The sequence below is a fragment of the Hyperoodon ampullatus genome (genome assembly GCF_949752795.1).
Source record: "Hyperoodon ampullatus genome assembly, chromosome: 5".
Classification (NCBI taxonomy): domain Eukaryota; kingdom Metazoa; phylum Chordata; class Mammalia; order Artiodactyla; family Ziphiidae; genus Hyperoodon; species Hyperoodon ampullatus.
In genome coordinates, this window is record NC_136918.1 from 78472928 (window position 1) to 78493342 (window position 20415).

The 20415-nt window shown below is 39.1% G+C and overlaps 1 protein-coding gene and 1 long non-coding RNA gene across 3 annotated transcripts in view; one reads left to right on the plus strand and one right to left on the minus strand.

Moving 5' to 3' along the window:
• Positions 1–2645: 2645 nt before the first annotated feature.
• On the minus strand, positions 2646–4933 carry LOC307054011. 2 transcript variants are annotated; one of them, XR_013810924.1, is made up of 3 exons: positions 4799–4933; positions 4029–4362; positions 2646–2962 (listed from the first exon to the last, which is right to left on the minus strand). It is a non-coding gene; the product is annotated as an uncharacterized lncRNA (long non-coding RNA). The 2 variants fall into 2 exon arrangements; XR_013810925.1 differs by lacking the exon at positions 2646–2962 and adding an exon at positions 3442–3488.
• Positions 4934–5124: 191 nt separating this feature from the next.
• KPNA1 (karyopherin subunit alpha 1) overlaps positions 5125–20415 on the plus strand; it is a 69395-nt gene continuing 54104 nt past the window's right edge. Inside the window, exon 1 of the mRNA XM_079704672.1 lies at positions 5125–5206. The gene's annotated coding sequence lies outside the window, so the exon portion shown is untranslated. The remainder of the gene's footprint in view (positions 5207–20415) is intronic.

Genomic DNA, 20415 nt, shown 5'->3' on the forward strand with positions numbered 1-20415 from the left:
TCATGTTTTATAAGAGAGTGATTATAATACCAGCAACAGCATGATGGCATCACTGAAAGAAAGCTCAATGATTGTGTAATATTAATTACATATGGAAGGACAATGTAACTGATTATGAAGGTAAATAACAAAAACAGAGCATACTGTGCAATATGCAGAAAAGAGTTTGGGATGGGTATGGCGGAGAAGGGGATGTAAAAGCACATATGGAGACTGAAATTTACAAGTTCAGGATGAGACAGACAGGTACTTCAAAATCAATCAAAAGTTTGTTTAATTTCTCCCGAAGACACCAGTGCTCAGTTGAAAACAGTAGCTGCTGAATTAGCTTGGGCGTATCACATGAACCAATATGCATTATTGTATTGTGCCTTTCATTGCTCCATGGAACGGAGTAAGGTTTTATTTCCTGATTCAGAAAATGTCTCCCCTAACTCTTAAGGTAATTTTACTTGAAAAATGGAGTTTCAAATTGTCTTCTTGATGTCTAAGATTTTAATGAAACCACAAACACATAAAACAAAGTGTGTTATATCTGTCCAAAGACAAAGTAGACTCGGCTTATTTATTTGCTTTCAGGGCAAATGTTAATTTTGACAAATTCTATTCAGTCTCTAAACTTCTTACCAAAGAAAATGAAACGATCTCATCGGCTAAACATCTTATACAGAACACTGTTTAAAGAGGGGTGTGGTTTGCTTACCTGCGATACAGAAGTTTTCATAATGAAAGTGTTTGGGCATTTCAGCTTCCTCAAAACGTGCGGAAGCATTTAACGACATGTTTGACTATAGAAATGGCAGGAGACAGCTTCCTTAAACATGTACCTACAAGATGGCGATCATTGTTGCCAGCCATAGAAAAGACGTTATAATGTCAGCCTGCCATAAAATCATATTTTCAAAGCCTGGAACAAGAAGAATGTCGTGCTCCAATTTGGAAATACATTGAGGATGAGAACGGAGAGAAGAATTACAGTGAAACAGAAATAAACATGCTGGTTCTCCAAAACTGTCTGATAATCCTTGAAGAGGTCATAAGAAGTCTAGAAAAGGATGAACCATCTGAATCTCAATTATTCAACGTTATATGCAGGTTGCGACAAAAACTTCAAACAGAAAAAAAAAGACAAATTTTTGGAAATAAGACTGTTTCAGAACTTTAAAAAAAATGTCCCTAGAAAAAAGTAACCAAATTAAACAGGACTTTCTGAATTTCTTCACTAAAACTGTAAATTTATTTGGAATCTAACTTCAGTTTCACAAGCTCAAATTACCTCTATGCTTTAAAACCATTTTTTCTGGGGAAGAGAGGTTTAACTTATGATAACATACAATGTGCTTCAGAATGTTTTAAAAACAATGGGCATTTTAGATATAGAAATGGTTAATTTATAGATGCAAAGGACCTGACTGGCAGACAGTTGGTTTACCAAAGCAAGTCTGTAGATACAAAATGGGTGGACATTCTGGAGAACCAGAAACAAATTCCTACAAGTTTAAAAACCTGCTGCACTAGTAATTAAAATCCTAACTGTTCTATGCTCAAACACTTTTGTTGAGGGAATGTTTAGCTTGATGTCATCTGTGCCAACAAGAATCAGTGCAATGCAGGCAGAGGAACAGAGCTGCAAGTCAAAACTAATTTTATATTTGGCTGTATTTGGTTTTACCATTACATAAAAGAAAAGATGTCCTAAAGGCTCCAGGCAGTTCAGAGAAATATTGATGAAAAAGGAAACAAAAAGAATAAAAAATATCCCACTGTATCATGGGACAGAAACATATCATTTTTTAAAACTGTAATAGGAGTAATATCTGTTTAACTAGCTCTACTGTATTTATACTCTCCTTCATAAAATTCCTACATTTATGTATCTTAATATACATATAGAATATAGACTAATATAGCCTACAAAATTTGAATATGTGATAAAGAGTTTAAGAAAGAGTTAAAATAAGTTGCTGAACCAGAGGACAGAAAGAAACATAAAAATATTATGCTGTATAGCACAGGGAGATCAGCTCGGTGCTTTGTGACCACCTAGAGGGGTGGTATAGGGAGAGTGGGAGGGAGACGCAAGAGGGAGGAGATATGGGGATGTATGTATACATATAGCTGATTCACTTTGTTATACACAGAAACTAACACACCATTGTAAAGCAATTATAATCCAATAAAAATGTTTAAAAAATATATATATATTATGCTATAAAAGGTTGGATTTTTCTCACAAATTATTTTCTTAATTAGTCCTTCTATTAATTATTATTAGTTGCCACTTTTAATGAGTCCTATTGCTATTTTAAGTAATAGCATTTATGCAACAGAAAAAAATACAACGGAATATATCATTGCAAGTAAAAACTTATTTTTCGTGTTTTTATGTTAATATATGTATCTTATTATTATGTATTTTCACACCCATCCATTTGGCAAAAATAAAAAAGACATTTCCAAATGTTAGCAAGGTTGTTTAGAAAAGAAAACCTTATCAGCTGCTTGTGGAACATAAGCTGGCACAACCACTTTGTGAAATAATCTGGCAATATCTAGTATATTACTTTTCCATCGCTGTGGAACAAACTACCAGAAACCTAGTGTCTTATAACACATTTATTATCTCATAGTTTCTGTGGGCCAGGATTACGGGCACAGCTGAGCTGGTTCCTCTGCTCAGGGTCTCACAAAGCTGCAATCAAGGTTTAAGTCACGTTGTCTTCTCATCTGGAGGCTTGACTGGGGAAGAATCCACTACCAAGCCATCTCAGGTTGTTGGCAGAATTCATTTCCTTGTGGTTGTAGGGCTGAGGGCCCTGGCTTCTTACTGGCTGTCAGCTGGAGGCTGCACCCAGGTGCTAGAAACCATCTGCAGTTCCCTGCCACGTGGCCCTCTCCATAGGCAGTTCTCAACATGAAAGCTCGATTCTTCAAGGCCAGCAGGAGAGTGTCTAGCTCTGGTCTGCTAAGACAGGGACTTATAATGAAATGTAATCATCCTTGCCATATTCTATTGGCCAGAAGTAAGTCAAAGCTCCCACCCACATTCAAGGGGTAGGGATTATACAGGGTAACAGCAAGGGGCAAAGATCATGGGGGCCATCTGAGAATTCTGCCTATCACATCTCGTAAGGTTAAAGATGCAATGTCTTAGGATCTAGCAGTTTCCCTGTACACACAAAGATACGTACAAGAATGTTCACAGCAGTGTTGTTTGTAATAGCAAAACTACTGTTCTATAATTTAAAATTAAAAAAATTTTTAATACAAAAAGATATAGTCAGAGAGACATTAGCTAACAAAACACCATGTATGGTATGATAACATTTTTGTAAAAGTAACATATATAGAGGAATTCTGCTTCAGCAATGGACTACTGTTGTTGTCTTGAACAAATCCTCCCACCACGGAGAATAGCTGGACAAAATATAAAAAACATTAAGGCACTGAAGAGCTACCACAGCAGTAAGAATCTGTGGGTCCAAGATCTGGAAGAAAAGAAAGTGAACCCATGAGAGGTGAGCCTGATATTTGCTGTTACTTTTCCACTTGAAGTGATTGCTAATTCTGAAAGCAGTGGCTGAAAAACTGAGTAGAGCTTTTGACTGTCTCATGGGGCTGAAGAGGTTGGGTCAAGGAAGAGAGGCCCTAGTAAATACCCCAGACTTTTGGTCCAGACCCTCACGGGATACCCTAACTAGGAGTAAGGGTGAACTGGAAAGAAACTAGTTTTCACAAATACTAAAGTCCAGCTCTGAATAATATTAGCTCCTGATTGGAATAAAGTGATCTGTCCTCAGCTTAGCTGCGGTCATGCACACTTGCCTCCAAGTCTCTCCCTTAGAACACATTCCCTTTCCCCAGTGCCCTTGCTCAAACTCAGCTCATCCTAGAAAACACACCGTTAGTGGGGAATACTGACGTGGCAGAAAGAGATCTAGGACAAATGAACATCGCATAGCCTAGGATTCAGGCAGTAAGGTCCTCTCTCCCACACTTATGTTATAGAGCTACCCCATTTCTTTCACCTTGCTTCTCCGTGGGTGTTTAGATTGATTTGATAAACCAGGTCGCATGCGAGACTTTGTATTCTGTGACCTCTGCTTGGCTGGCTTCAGTTTTTCTTTTTCTTTTTTTTTTTTTTGCGTTACGCGGGCCTCTCACTGTCGTGGCCTCTCCTGTTGCGGAGCACAGGCTCCGGACGCGCAGGCTCAACGGCCATGGCTCACGGGCCCAGCCGCTCCGCGGCATGTGGGATCTTCCCGGACCGGGGCATGAACCCGTGTCCCCTGCATCAGCAGGCGGACTCTCAACCACTGCGCCACCAGGGTAGCCCCAGTCTTTCTTCTTTTGAAGCCACTGCTAAAAAACAATTGGATTAAACTCAAAGAGAATTCCATCAGATTTAACAGTAACAACTATTTGTCCCAAATTTTCGTTTGAGAGCATTTATTGAGAGTAAAGCAAGCATTTGTGTTTCATTTAATTTCTTAATGATTTTTGATACTGCTTATATACATTATCAGGCAAAGGGGACGGGAGAGAACTAAAAAAGGAAATACCCAGAAGTTTCTCAAACATGCTGCATGTGAATGCCTTAGACATGAAGCGCTGACTTATAACTCTTTTTTTAGTAATCCCTCAGGCTTCATTCATTCCATTATTTACTCAGTAAACGTGTATTAGGTAACAAGCCTGTCAGAGGCTATAGACAGAGGTGAGCAAGGATCGATCCGCCCTGGAAGAGCTTCGAAGACAAGTCTGTAGACATAACTTTGCAATTCAGCCTAAGAAGTACCGTTTCACTGTCACTCCAGGATGACTCTCCAACCTTTGCCACTAACTGCGAACCATGTCAACCGGACCTCCTTCCCGACTCCAGACTCTCCACTGGTTCCCGGCTAACCGCTAGCGCTTCGCGAGGACGGTTGGAAGACTACACCTCCCGGCAGCCTCTGCAGCAGGGTGGAGGAGAGACGCGCGCAGGCGCGCGGGCCAGCCCCCGCGCGCAGGCGTACTGCGAACGCCGGCTGAGCTGGGTCTCGCTGTGCTGGTTGCGCGGCGCTGTCGGCGAGCGAGGCCTGGTGAGCACCGCCGAGGCGCGAGCTGGGTCTTCGAGGTTGTGTGCGGGAGAGGCACGGCAGGCGAGCGAGCGAGCCAGAGGCTCACCCCAGCAGTGGCACCGGGATCGGCTGCCTTGAGCTTGGTGAGTGCGGGGCCCCGGCGGCCCCCGGCCCCTCCCCCTCCCGCCGGGGGATCCGGCGGATCCGGTTGTGTGCGGGGGAGGCCCCGCGGTGAGGGCGGGACGCCGCCGTGCTCGAGCTCGGGTTCCTGGGCCTGGGCGCTCGCTGCGCGTCCGTGCGTCACGGGCCAGGCAGTCCCAACGGCCGCGCGGCCGGCGGAGAGGAGGGTGGGGGTGGGGAGCACTGGTTCGCCTTCGGGAACGCCGGTGGAGGCGAGGCGAGGCGAGGCGGGGTGGGGCGGCGCGGCAGCAGGGCTGGAAGCAGCGTCGGGGACTGCGGGGCGCCGAGGCAGCGGGGCGGAGAGGAGGGAGTGCGGAGCCAGCGCCGCGGCCCGGAGCGAGCGAGCTGGGGGCGTGGGTGGGCCGCGCGGAGTGCGGCGACTGAGGCAGGAAAGAGCAAGGGGTGGGGGGCGTGTAAAAATCCTAACCGAGGCCGGAGGGGACCGTCTCGGGAATTCACAAGTTACAGCCCGAGCCGGAGCCGGTGGTTTGGAAGGGGGGGGGAGGGGGCGCTGTGCGGGTGGAGACAGACGGAGGACTGCAGTTTACAGATGTCATAACAACATGGGCCTGAAGCGTCTGACAGGGGTGTGGTAATTATAGGAATGACAGAACTTCGTCTGCACACAGCGTATGTCAGTGGTGATGCGAGAGAAGCGGCGAGGTATTCGATTAAGCTCAAAAGGGGAGGATGAAACTGAAGGATGACTGGAGTCTGGGAGGTCGTCATGAAGGAATGTTTTAGGTTTGAATGGAATTATATGTTATGTTCCACTTTTAAGCTCACGATGTCAAAATAATTAATTTTTTAAGGTTTAAATTCAGAATAAACAGTTGGGAAGTATTTTTGCTAAAACATACTATTAAATAACGTTTCTACCTTTTTCAAGCCTTTTTTCCTTTAGTGAGCACTTCCTTAAAAACCCCTATTTTTTCGCAGTAGATGAGTGATTCCCCGCCCCCCCGCCCCCCCCACGTTGCTTCAAGGATCATTCTTGACATTGTTTTTTTCTTAACTTGTTCTTGCGTTTGTGATATTTTGAAAGTAATTCACAAGCTAGTCCCCCTCCATTTTAAAGATTGAAGAGATGAAATTTTAACTTTTCAAAGCAAATGGAGAATGAACTCTATTGTACTTTTACTGAAATAATTTATTCTTGGAAGGCACTTTTATGTGTAATACCGGGTTTTAAGGTGGAGAACATGAGGAAAGGTAAAGGAATTAACATTTATTGAGCTCCTTTCCAGATATTGTGCTAAATACTTTTTGTACAGTAAAACGTTAATGCTTACAGTAACTCTGAAGTATGTTATTTTTTCCTTTTCTACAGATTAAAGCTTCGAGGGTCAGAGAAGTTAGGTAACTTGCCTAAGGTGTTCCAGCTCTTGTTAGAACCAGCCTTAGAACCAGAATCACTGCTAATTTAGGAATTATTTCTCCTCTCCTTTCATACTTCTTGGTTGCGTTTTCTTTATTTGGTCCATTAATTCAGCGAATACTTGGAGTGTTCATAGGCCCTGAGACTGGGGATGTAGACATGATCAAGACACTATTCTTTTTTTTTTAAACATCTTTATTGGAATATAATTGCTTTACAATGGTGTGTTAGTTTCTGCTGCATAACAAAGTGAATCAGCTATATGTATACATATATCCCCACATCTCCTCCCTCTTGCGTCTCTCTCCCACCCTCCCTATCCCACCCCTCTAGGTGGTCACAAAGCACTGAGCTGATCTCCCTGTGCTATGTGGCTGCTTCCCACTAGCTATTGGTTTTACATTTGGTAGTGTATATATGTCCGTGCCACTCTCTCACTTCATCCCAGCTTACCCTTCCCCCTCCCCGTGTCCTCAAGTCCATTCTCTACGTCTGCATCTTTATTCCTGTCCTGCCCCTAGAAGACACTGTTCTTGTGTCATGGAATTTATAGTGTTGCAGGGAAGACTAACAAATAATGAGTAAAAATATTGACTGCATGACATTTTATCAGTCGTAATTGAGCAGAAACTGTACTAAATAGCAAAGGAAGTTCAAATGGAATCAGACAACATAAGCCTTGAGGAGTTTACCATCTAGTAGGGAAACAAAACATACATTTATAAAAACCTAGACTAAGCTAAATGATAGAAATTAACGCTTCACCTGAAGTCAGTATACTTGCATTATGTTACTTTAGATCCTCATAGAAGTTTCTTCACAGAACTATGAATTAATAATATTTTGTACCTTGACTTTTGTCTAGGATTGAAACATGAAAAAACTCTTCATTGCTATCTAAGGCACCGTTTCTAATTTATTTACTGATCCTTATAAAGTAGAAACCTTACACGTTCTTTAACACCTCAGTGATAGGCCTTTTTGTTTTCTTCCTTTGCTTTTTTTTTTTAAATTTAAACAAATGACTGCTTTTATTAGATCATTTGTATTTGTAAGCCATCCTGTTTCTCTTTGTACTTTGGCTATCAGGAGTCTCAGAGCTGTGTTCAGCTTTCATAGTTTTCATAATTTTTCTTAGCCTCAACTGTGTTATAAACTATACCAGGTAGTCTGGAATTGCTGCTCTCAGTTGTTTCCTGGACTGTTTGTTCTCTGTTGATCTTGATTTTGTCTTTACCTTTTCCCTCTGGTTTGAAAGTAGGGATTATATATTATTTTTATCTCCAGTATTTTAGCATAGTGTTTGTTGAATTAATGATAAAGTCTTGATGATTTATGATTTAGTGTTTTTAAGTCTTGTCAGATTGTTTCTAGAAGTATGTATGCTTTGTATAAAATCAACTAAGACTTTTGGCCATGCAAGTAAAGGTGACTGACATAGTGATGATAAAGATAATTCCCTGTTAATCTCTTTGTTTTAAGGTTTCTGTACTTTGCAAGGTATTCTGAATTCAGCCATAATAATGGAAGAAAACATTGGAAATGGTAAACAATTCAGTTAGCTGATTGGGGGCTGATTTGCCTCTATTCTTGCTGCAGTGAGCAGGAGGTGGCCCCAGGACAGTGAGGGACCAGATAGGACCTTCATTAGGAAATTTTAAGTCCTTGCAGTGAAAGAGCAGGGATGAAGACTCGTGGAACGTACAGTTTTTTTTTTTGTGGTATGTGGGCCTCTCACTGTTGTGGCCTCTCCCGTTGCGGAGCACAGGCTCCGGACGCGCAGGCTGAGCGGCCATGGCTCAATGGGCCTAGCCGCTCCGCAGCATGTGGGATCTTCTGGACCGGGGCATGAACCCGTGTCCCCTGCATCGGCAGGCGGACTCTCAACCACTGTGCCACCAGGGAAGCCCCCGTACAGTTTTTTGTTTGTTTGTTTGTTTGTTTTTAAAGATGATAACGACCCTACATGACAGACCTTAGTGACAAAATGGTTCTGATCTAGTGTAGTAGACTAATTGGGACAGTTCTTGAAAGCAGGCAATAATCCAAAATGTGGATAATGGGGATAATCTCTTTCACATAACAAGAATAATGCTGCTTTTCATATACAAAGATAAGTCTGCTTACTCATCATGATTGATTTTTCAGCATGAAGAGGGATATGTGCTGAGTTGTCCATGAGTCTCCGTATTCTGTGACCAGCAAGCCAGCTTGGGGTCAAAATGGGGGTTTTTAGCTAGGGGGCAGAAAGACAAGCAAAAGGTACTAACATCTATTGATGGCTCAAGCACTGCATCAGGTGTTTTCACTTAATTACCCTTGCAAAACCTCTTTGAGAAGGTGGCTACATGTACAGGATGGTTAGGTAACTTGCCCTACTTCACAGAATAAGTGGTGGAGCTGGTATTCAATCACAGGGCTATTTGTACTATGTTCACATCAATCATTAAAACTTGATTTTTGTCTTGGTTTGCAGTGCAGTCTCCAGCAGAACAAACTAGATGCAGTTTTTTTAACATCATGAAATGATACTGTGAAGATCTTATTTACTAAAAGCTGAAGGGCTATTGGAGTTCCTTGCTTTACTGCCATTAAAAAATACAATTTTTAAATTAGAATATTCTCTGAAAACAACTGTCCCCGTCCTAGCCTCTGCACTTTAGAGGCCACCAGTTTCTTTCTTTTAGCTGTTTCCTCTTTCATATTTATAAATAACTTGCTTCTATTGCTATTTCTTGATATAGCAGTTTTAGACATTATCTATTGACTTTCCTCCACATTTACACACTGCCTCTCCCATCCTTTTAATATAGTTATCACAGGTGTTTATTAAGTCAACGTTCAGTTATAACTATGTAAATGTTTATAGCTGAACCATGTAGTATATTGTGATATCATTTCTTCTCTTAACCAATTTTTGTTTTTCCAGGAGTAACACCTTTTTTTCCCACTTCCACTTCCATGAGATAGCTGTCCTGGAACCTTCTGTCCTTTTAATGCAATCTGGACTGGTTACTTTCTAGGTCTACTTCACAGCTGTTATCCTGGAACTTTTCTTTATGTCGCCCTTAAAATTCTCTTTGACCTTCTCCTGTATTGGATCTCCTGTTTCCCATATTTTCTTAACTTACAGAGAAAGGGTACCTGGGAAGCGAAAACTTTCTGAGATCTTGCACGATTGAAAAATATCTATATTCTACCTTAACATTTCATCAGTAATCTGGCTGGGTATAAAAACCTAGGCTTAAAAAGTTTGGAAGTCATAGCTCCATTGTTTTCTGCATTTTAATGTTGCTGTTGAAGTCCAAAGGCGTTCTCATTCTTCATTTGTATGCGACCTTCCCTGTCTTTTCTCCAATCTCCAGAAGCTTTTAGGGTATTATTTTTAACCCCTGAAATTCCATAATGTCCCTAGATTTGATTGTTTGGTTTTTTTTTTCACTTATGGGCACTTGATGGACCCTTACAACCTGGGGATTTGTGTCCTTTAGTTTTGGGAAATTTATTTATTATTTATTATTATTATTGGGGCCTTAGGTAAAAAGAGTTATAGAGTTAATTATGCTTCCCAGTTCTTGACACTATCATCAAACTGTACAATGTCCTTTAAATTTTTCTCTTTCATTTCTGAGCCCTACTTCCATTACCCTTTCTAGTAGGCACCCACTGCATTGTGGCTGATACATTCCTTGATTATATGTGAATCATTGTGAAATATATAGTGCGTTTTGTGTATTTAGTTTATATATTGTGTTATAGACCTTGTTCTGTTTCTTACTCTTTTTACTCAGCATTGTTTGGAGACCTTTCTGTTTCGTTGTGTGTACATATAGTTGTGTATAATGTAGAATTCCATAATGTGCATCTACCACATTTTACTTTTTATTCCCTAATCACTGACACCTGAGTTGCCTCTCTGGCATCACAAGTACACTGTGGTAAATATACTCTTACTTGTACATCCTTGTGGACCTGTGTGAGAAGTTCTTTGGGATGTATGCCCAGGAGTGGGATTCCTGGGTCATAGAATAGGAGAACTAGTTTATGTGCCTGCTAGCAGTGAGGAGTTTTCTTGTTTGCCCACATCTTTGACAGTACTTGGTTTTATCCAACTTCTTAATTTTTGCTAGTCGGGTATAAAGTGGTATCTCATTGTTTTTTTTTTTTTGAAGATGTTGGGGGTAGGAGTTTATTAATTTATTTATTTATATTTGCTGTGTTGGGTCTTCGTTTCTGTGCTAGGGCTTTCTCTAGTTGTGGCAAGTAGGGGCCACTCTTCATGGCGGTGCACGGGCCTCTCACTATCACGGCCTCTCTTGTTGAGGAGCACAGGCTCCAGACGCGCAGGCTCAGTAGTTGTGGCTCACGGGGCCAGTTGCTCCGCGGCATGTGGGATCCTCCCAGACCAGGGCTCGAACCTATGTCCCCTGCATTAGCAGGCGGATTCTCAACCACTGCGCCACCAGGGAAGCCCCTCTCATTGTTTTAATTTACATTCTCTGATAATTAATGAATTTGAGCATCTCTTGTATCCATTCAGGTTTTCCCTTTTGTTAATTGTCTGTTTTGTACTTTGTCTATCTTTCCTTTCCGGTCCCTGTCTTTTTTGTTTGTTTGTTTGTTTTGGCCATGCTGTGCTGCTCAGCTTGCGGGATCTCAGTTCCCCGACCCAGGGATTGAACCCAGGCCACAACAGTGAAAGCCTGGAATCCTAACCACTGGGCCACCAGGGAACTCTTCCTGTCTTTTTTTTTGGTTTGCAGGAGCTCCGTTGGTTTTAGGATTGGAAAATATCTTTTATAGGCCTGGCATCTTTCTGTTAGTTTTGTCCATGGTGTCTTTCATTGAATGAATACTCTAAATTTGATGCATTGTTTCTTTGATAATCTCTTTCTCATTTAATATTTTTGTCTTTCTTGGAATTTGTATTATTTGGGTATTAGAATTCTTAGGTGGTTCTTTTAATTTTCTTTTCCTTCCTTTTTCCATCACTTAGTCTTTTTGTTCTGTTTCCTGAGAGATTTCTTTAATGTTATCTTACAACCCTTCTACTGAATTGTTACTTCCTATCCATATTTTAATGTCTTAGAGCTCATTCTTATGATATCTTTATATTATTTTATAGACACTATAGTCCTCTTGAGGACAGTATTAATGATAGTGTTTTGTTTTTTTTTTTTAAAGTTTTGTACCCCTCATTGCTCTGTTTCTTCAAAGTTCCTTTGTTTCCATTGCAGTCTTTCTCTGTAGAGGCTCTCCCTGGATGTCTGGTAAACTTATGGTTGTCCATTCCTATTTAAGAGTGAAGTGCTAAAAACTGATTTGGAAACTATAGGTGTGGCTTGTTAAAGGGTGAACAGGGTAGCTGTGGCCATTTATGGGGGGAGGGGACTCTCATAGTTCTTTTCTCTTGGGCTTGTCAGTTTCCTTGAGAAAGAGAGCCTCCAACTAACACAACATTGTAAATCAACTATACTTCAATAAAATTAAAAAAAAAAAAAGTAAAAGAGAGCCTCCAGTCTTGCCTGCAGGATACACACCTGGATGCCATGTTCTGAGAACTCATCTTAGAAAAGAAGCTGGCGTTCTCACTGTTAATTGTGTTCATGTAATCCTGTCTTTTGTATAGCACATCACCTACACTGGAGTCCCTCATTTTAGAGTCTCTCTAGTTTAGTTTCTTCAGAGTAATGCTCTCAACATCCATGGGGGCTTGGGGATGGACTGTTGCCTGGCTGTGCACAACGGAGGAGGAAGTCTGAATGTGATGGCTGTTTTGTAGACTTTCAACTAACCTTTTAGTTTTTAGTCCTGTTCCTCACTCTACATTCAGAGATGCCTGGGGTTGGTGGGGCGGGGGGGCTCCTGTCTATGAAGCCTCCTGCTTGTGGGTAGTGTGAATCAGCTTCTTTACAGGTGCTTAGCCTTCAGAGTTCTCCGCTTCGCTAGTAACATATCATTAGACCATCTTTTTAAAAAATGTATTTATTTGGCTACGTCGGGTCTTAGTTGCGGCACATGGGATCTTCGTTGCAGCATGTGGGATCTTTCCTTGCGGCGAGCGGGCTCCAGAACGCACGGGCTCAGTAGTTGTGGCACGCGGCCTTAGTTTCCCTGCGGCATGTAAGATCTTAGTTCCCTGACCAGGGATCGAACCCGTGTTCCCTGCATTGCAAGATGGATTCTTAACCACTGGACCACCAGGGAAGTCCCAGGGCCATCTGTTTTAAGACTTCTAAAAAGTTTTTGACATCTCATCTGTCACCTCTGATTCTCTCCTTTTGTGTTCTATCTTTGTAGTTTATCCTTTTTTTAAAAAAGATAATTTTGGTATGGATTAACCTACCAAATCCATTGTTTTATTTCTTTACGTGAACTCTTTATTTCTGGCCTGTTCATTCTTTCCATGGCATTTGAGTGTTGTACGCTCAGTACTTTGTTTAGTATTGAAGATTAAAATTAAATTTCTGAGCTTTGAGTTGTTAATATGTTTTGGGAGGAAAGCACATACATCCTGTAGGTGCTAAATCTTAATTTAAAACATTAAAACCCTTATAAGTGTACATGTAATAGATATATTAGATTCAGTAATGAATATGAATTGGATAAAGGCAAGTTTGCGCTTTTTTTCCCCCCATGAAGGAGTCCTTTATGCCATTTTTGGGGAAAGATTTCTCTCTAAAAATATCCAGCTATAAGGGGAAAGTAGTTTTTCCCTTTCATAAAGACCTGAAGTATTCAGTTAGAACTTTGATAAAATAACAGCATGTTGAGTTGATAAAATTCTAGCCAAAAGTAAAGAAATCTAATGTTTTAGTTAGGCTGGGAAGCCTCATTGTGGTAAATATATGCTTCCAGCTTTACTTTTTGAAAGTTTTTCTTATTGTATAAGTAGTATATTGCTTACTGTAGAAAATTTGGAAGATAAAGAAGAATATTAATTTCTACTTAAGATTTTTGTATTCTAAGTTATGAAATGTTTTAAAAAGTATAGAGAATAGTATAAATTGGGGTTTTGTTCCTACCACCCCGATTTTTCATGTGTTAATTGTTCTGTTTTTCTTAATTTGAAGTATGTTATGATTATGTCCCATAGCCAAGCCCTCGTTTTGGAATTTTTAGGTTTACAGTTTTTCATTGTAACAGTCATGCTGCTGTGAATATTCTTCTACATACTGCTGATTTTATTGCCTTTGTGTACATTCCAAAAGTGGAATTACTGAATCTTGGGGTGTGAATTCCCCAAATCTTTGGTAAATATTTTCCTTTAAATGTTTGGATATTGAGAATGTCTCTGGGGAACCTTGCATGTTGGGAACCTGTAGGTACTGGAAGGTGAGGTCAGAATTCAGGGTCAAAGGTTATTAGTAAACATCTCAGTGGAAGAAGGTCTGAAGCTGGGACATGAAAGAAAGTAGGGATTTCTATTAAGTTAATGGAGTTAGAGCTATGAGATGTAATCAGAGGTGAGCACCTATGAATCATATCTGTATCATTGACTTCTCACAGAGGAGGCTTATTGCAGGGTTTTTCAAACCTTGCCTCCATTGAACGCAAGAATGTTGTCACTAAAATAAAGGTACTCTAATAATTTTACTGGGAAGAAATGGGTAGGATATTTTAAATTTCATTTTTCTTTCCTAATTTTTATTAAAATATTTTAAAGGGACCCACTACTACTTGACTAGAAGTTAACAACAGATGAGTAATTAATATTTACAAATGGGAGAGCATGTACTCTGGGGTGCAGGCTGATACCTCTCCATTCTCTAATGAAAAAATAGGTTCAAAAAATATTCACAATTGAACTGAAAATTTCTTATACTTAAAATTCATTTATGCATAACTTTATAAACCTGTAACTTGCTTTTTTTGTAGTCATACTTTCTTGTGGTCTTTGGTTTTTTTAATATTAAATACACATCATGTTTTCTAATAAAATTATACTCAATTTATATGATAGAATTAAGTATACTAACATTTTACAGTGTTGCACAAAGAATATTTTGAATGTTAAATATTCACAATGGTTAGGGGCTTACTGACTGCTTGAATTGACTCAGCACACTGAATATATATACCATCTTGAATATAATAAAAATATAAAAAGATCTACACTCAGTGTGTTTTGGGAATAGATGGATGAAAAATGGAAAGAGTATCAAAGCCAAGGGAACTTGTAGGACAAAGAAGTTCAGATTTGATCTAAGTAGTGCTAAAAACTCATTTTAGGTCCTTAGGCATTGAAGTTATATAATGAAAAAGGTGTTGAGATTAATCTGAGAGCTGTGTGAAGGATGAATTGAAGAGCAAAGAGACTGAGGTTAAGGAAGGGTGGTTAGAGCTGTTGCAGTTATCTAGCTGTAGAATGACAGGGACCTGGATCAGACTGGTGGCAGTGTGAATAGCTAGGGATAGATAAAATCACTCTGGATGGAAAAATAAGCACAATTTGATAATTTTAACTAAATAGACATGAAAGGGAAACTGGGAGATTTCATTTTGGAAGAGTAGAGTACATTTCTGTTTTACCACCAGTTTTGCATCTTGTTTTTAACTTTATTGCTTTTTTGGCTTTATTTCCCTAGAAAACAAGAGGAAAATGGGGCATAATGGCTTTAATTTTAAAGGCTTCTGCTTCCTGAGAGAGTGAAAAGTTATTGACAGTAACTTAAGTTTTTCAATTAATCACTTAGGTGATAATATCCTAAAAATATTTGCTTAGGATAAATATAATTTTCTCATACTATTACATGTTTTTTAAAAATCATAAACCTCTATAGATTTTATTTCATTTGTTATCTAAGCTGTCTTCAATCCAACTTAAGCCTACATTTCAGCTGTATTTTGCATTATTTTCCAATAAAACTTTTGCTCTGCTATAGTGATTTTCAGTTGCATGCAGATGCATATCAGAATTCACTTGGGAATCTTTAAAATAAAAAACAACACTAGAGACCTCGTGTTTGCCTCAGACCTATTAATCAAACTCTTTGGAAGACAGTTGAGGCATCTGTTTTTCAAAAAGCTCTCCCACTTGGCAAATATCTCTTTCCCCTGCTGAGAGGGGAACCCAGTCTCATTTATGAATATCAGAGAAGAAATCTTTGATTTTTTTAAAAATATTGACTTTATTTGTTAGAGCAATTTTAGGTTCACAGTAAAATTGAATGGAAACTACTGAGTTCCCATCTACTCCCTACCCCTGTACACCCAGTGCCCCCACCATTGACATTTCCACCAGAGTGGTACATTTGTTATAATCCAACGAACACTGACACATCATTATCACCCAAAGCCCATAGTTTACATTTGGGTTCATTCTTGGAGTTGTACATTCATTCTGTGGGTTTTGACAAATGTATACTGACATGTATCGGCCATTATAGTCCAACAGAATAGTTTCACTGCCTCCAAAATCCTCTGTGCTCTGCTATTCATCCCTTAAACCCCTGGCAACCGCTGATCTTTTAACTCTCCATAGTTCTGCCTCTTCCAGAATGTCATAAAATTGGAATCATGTGACAAATACAATATCCACCCCTACCCCCAAAAAGGAGGGTATTTTATTAAATAATCTTATGTGTGGATACTGATTTAGAAATTTTTAAGAAAACTAACAGAATTAAAAAGAATGATACACTGTGACTATTAAAAAAAGTAAAGCCAGATAAGGACAACATAAGAAAAAAAATACAGGCCATTATCCTTGAGGAACACATGCAAAAATCTCTACAATGAGATATGTCCTCACACCAGTCAGAATGGCCATCATCAAAAAATCTACAAACAATAAATGCTGAAGAGGGTGTGGAGAAAAGGGAACCCTCTTGCACTGTTGGTGGGAATGTAAATTGATACAGCCACTATGGAGAACACTATGGAGGTTCCATAAAAAACTAAAAATAGAACTACCATATGACCTAACAATCCCACTACTAGGCATGTATGCTGAGAAAACCATAATTCAAAAAGAGTCATGTACCACAGTGTTCATTGCAGCTATATTTACAATAGCCAGGACATGGAAGCAACCTAAGTGTCCATCGACAGATGAATGGATAAAGAAGATGTGGCACATATATACAATGGAATATTACTCAGCCATAAAAAAAGGAAATTGAGTTATTTATAGTGAGGTGGATGGACCTAGAGTCTGTCATACAGAGTGAAGTAAGTCAGAAAGAGAAAAACAAATACCGTATGCTAACATATATATGGAATCTAAAAAAAAAAAATGGTCATGAAGAACCTAGGGGCAGGACAGGAATAAAGATGCATACCTACTAGAGAATGGACTTGAGGATACGGGGAGGGGGAAGAGTAAGCTGGGACAAAGTGAGAGAGTGGCATGGACATACATACACTACCGAATGTAAAATAGATAGCTAGTGGGAAGCAGCCGCATAGCACAGGGAGATCAGCTCGGTGGTTTGTGACCACCTAGAGGGGTGGGATAGGGAGGGTGGGAGGGAGGGAGACGCAAGAGGGAAGAGATACGGGAACATATGTATATATATAACTGATTCACTTTGTTATAAAGCAGAAACTAACACACCATTGTAAAGCAATTATATTCCAATAAAGATGTTGGAAAAAAAAAAGTCATACGCAATGAGGCAAGTGGGATTTATCCTTGGGGTACAGGGATGGCTCAACATATTCAAATCAATAAATATGATGCACTACATGAACAGAACGAAGGATAAATGTCATGATCATCTCAATAGATGCAGAAAAAGCATCTGACAAAAATTCAACATCCTTTCATGATAAAAACTCTCATCAAATTAGGTGTAGTAGGAATGTATGTTAACATAATAAAGGCCATATATGAGAAGCCCACCGGTCTTTTATCAAAAAGACAGAAGATAATAAGTGCTGACAAAGATATGAAGAAAAGGGATCTCTTGTATACTGTTGGTGGGAATGTTAATTAGTGCAGCTTACTGTGGAAAACAGTATGAACTTTTGTGACATAATTAAAATTAGAACTGCTGTATGATACAACTCTTCCACTTTTGGCTGTATGTCCAAAGGAAATCAGTTACCTCATAGCGAGAGTTGCACTCGCATGTCATTGCAACATTATTCATGATATAACAAAGACAAGGAAATAATCTAAGTGTCTATAGATGGATGGAAGGGTAAAGAAAATGTGGCATAAATGTAAAATGGAATATTATTCAGCCATAGAAATATGAAAATCCTGCCTTTTTAACAGTATAAATAGACCTTGAGGTCACTATGGTAGGTGATAAATCAGAAAGAGAAAAATACTGTATGATCTCACTTATATGTGGAACATAAAAGAGTTGAACTCACAGAAGCAAAGAGTGGAATGGTGGTTGCCAGAGACTGAGGGGGTAGGAAAACTGAGATGTGAAAGGGTACATACTTTCAGTTATAAAATGAGTAAGTTCTGGGGGTCTAATGTGCATCGTGGAGACTATAGCAAATAATACCGTATTATATATTTGAAGTTTTCTAAGAGAATATATTTTAAGTGTTCACACCACAAAAAAGAGAAGACTATATGATGTCATAGATAATTTAAATAGCTTGATTATGGTAATCATTTCACAATGTTTACATATATCAAATCATCACATTATATACCTTAAATATGTACAGTTTTTATTTGTCCATTGTATTTGAATAAAGCTGGGAAAAACACAACAAAAATGGTGTTGATACACCTGAACATCCACATGCAAAAGACTGAAACTTGACCCAAACCTCACACCTTAAACAAAAATTAATTCAAAATAGATCGTAGATGTACATATAAAATGTTAAGGCCATAAAACTTTTAGAGGAAAATGTAGGAGAAAATTTTGATGACCTGAGATAGAAAAGAGTTTGCAGATGTGACACCAAAAGCATAAAAGATAAATAAAAATAATAAATTGGACTTTATCAAAATTAAAATATTTAATTTGTGAAAGGTATTATGAAGAGAATGAAGAGGAAAGCTATAGGCTGCAAGAATATTTAAAAATCACTTATCTCACAATGTACTTATATTGAGAATATATAAGAACTCTCAAAACTCACCAATAAGAAAACAATCAAAAAGTAGGCAAGGGCTTCCCTGGTGGCGCAGTGGTTGAGAGTCCTCCTGCCGAGGCAGGGGACACGGGTTCGTGTCCCGGTCCGGGAAGGTCCCACATGCCACGGAGCGGCTAGGCCCGTGAGCCATGGCCGCTGAGCCCCTGCGTCCGGAGCCTGTGCTCCGCAACGGGAGAGGCCACAAACAGTGAGAGGCCCGTGTACCGCAAAAAAAAAAAAAAAAGTAGGCAAAAGGATTGAACAGATGTTTAACCAAAGAAAATATATGGGTGACAAATAAGCACATAAAAAGATGTTCATCATCATTAGCCATCAGCAAAATGGAAATTAAAGCCTCAAGATACCATTATACAACCTGTTAGAATGGCTAAAATAAAAATATCAAATGCTGCTGAGGATGCAGAGAGACTGGAAATCCCATGCATTACTGGTAGAAATGCAAAAGAGTATAGACAATCGGAAAACAATTTGGCAGGTTTTTTAAAAAAATCAGTTTAAAACATATATTTGCCGTATGGCTCAGGCATGCCACTCATGCTTAGGCTATGATAATTCATCTTCATAAAACAACCTGGACATCAATGTTCATATCGTCTCTACTTATGATCTCCAAAAAAGGGGAGTAATCTAATGTGATCAACAAACTGAGGTCCATCTCTACAGTAGAAAACTATTTTGCAATAAAAGGGAATAGATTATTAACATGAAACAACTTGGCATTTTTCTGAGGGAAAAAAGTCAGTCTCAAAAAGTTATATACTGTATGATTCCATTAGTATGATGATCTCAAAAAGACAAAGCTCTCGTGATGGAAAAAAGATCCACGGTTGCTGGGAGTTAAAGGTTGGGGAGAGTGTGACTACAAAATTATATCACAAGGGAGTTTTCTGAGGTGATGGAACAGTTGTATCTTCGTTGTGGTGATGGCTGAACAAATTTATACATGTGTTAAATTTATAGAACTGTACACAAAACAAGTCAATTTTAATGTATGTTAATTAAATAAAATTTAAAATAGTGTAAAAAAAAGATAACTAACAGATAGAATTTGAAAGAATGATACACTGTGACCAAGTGTGTTTATTCCAAGAGTCAAAAATCATTGACTGTTAAGAAGTGTATTAATATATCACCATGTTTAATATGTCAAAGGGGATAAACAGTGACCATTTTAATAACTGCCAAAAGGCATTTGATCTAATTCAACACACATTTCAGGTTTTAAAAACTTCAGTAAAATAGATATGGATGGGTGGTACTTACTTATATATATCTCAATACTATGACACAACTGGAGCTATAATAAATTGGTGATAGGAATGCATGATGTTACAGCCACTTTGGAAAACAGTTGGACAATTTCTTGTAAAGTTAAACATGTACTTACTATATGACCCAGCAGTTTCACTCTTAGGTTTTTACCCAAGAAAAATGAAATCATTTATCTAAACAAATGCCATATGTGAATGTTTATAGTAGCTTATTCATAATCACCCAAAACTGCAAACTAGATGTCCATCAGGTGGTAAATAGATAAACAAATTGTGGAATACAATGGAATACAGTTCAGCAATGAAAGGAATCAATTACTGATAAATGCAACAGTATGGAGGACTCTCAAATTAGTTAATACTGAGTAAAAGAAGCCACACACAGAAAGCTACCTGTTGTATGGCTCCATTTGTTTGACATTCTGGAGAATGCAAAATTATAGGGACCGAT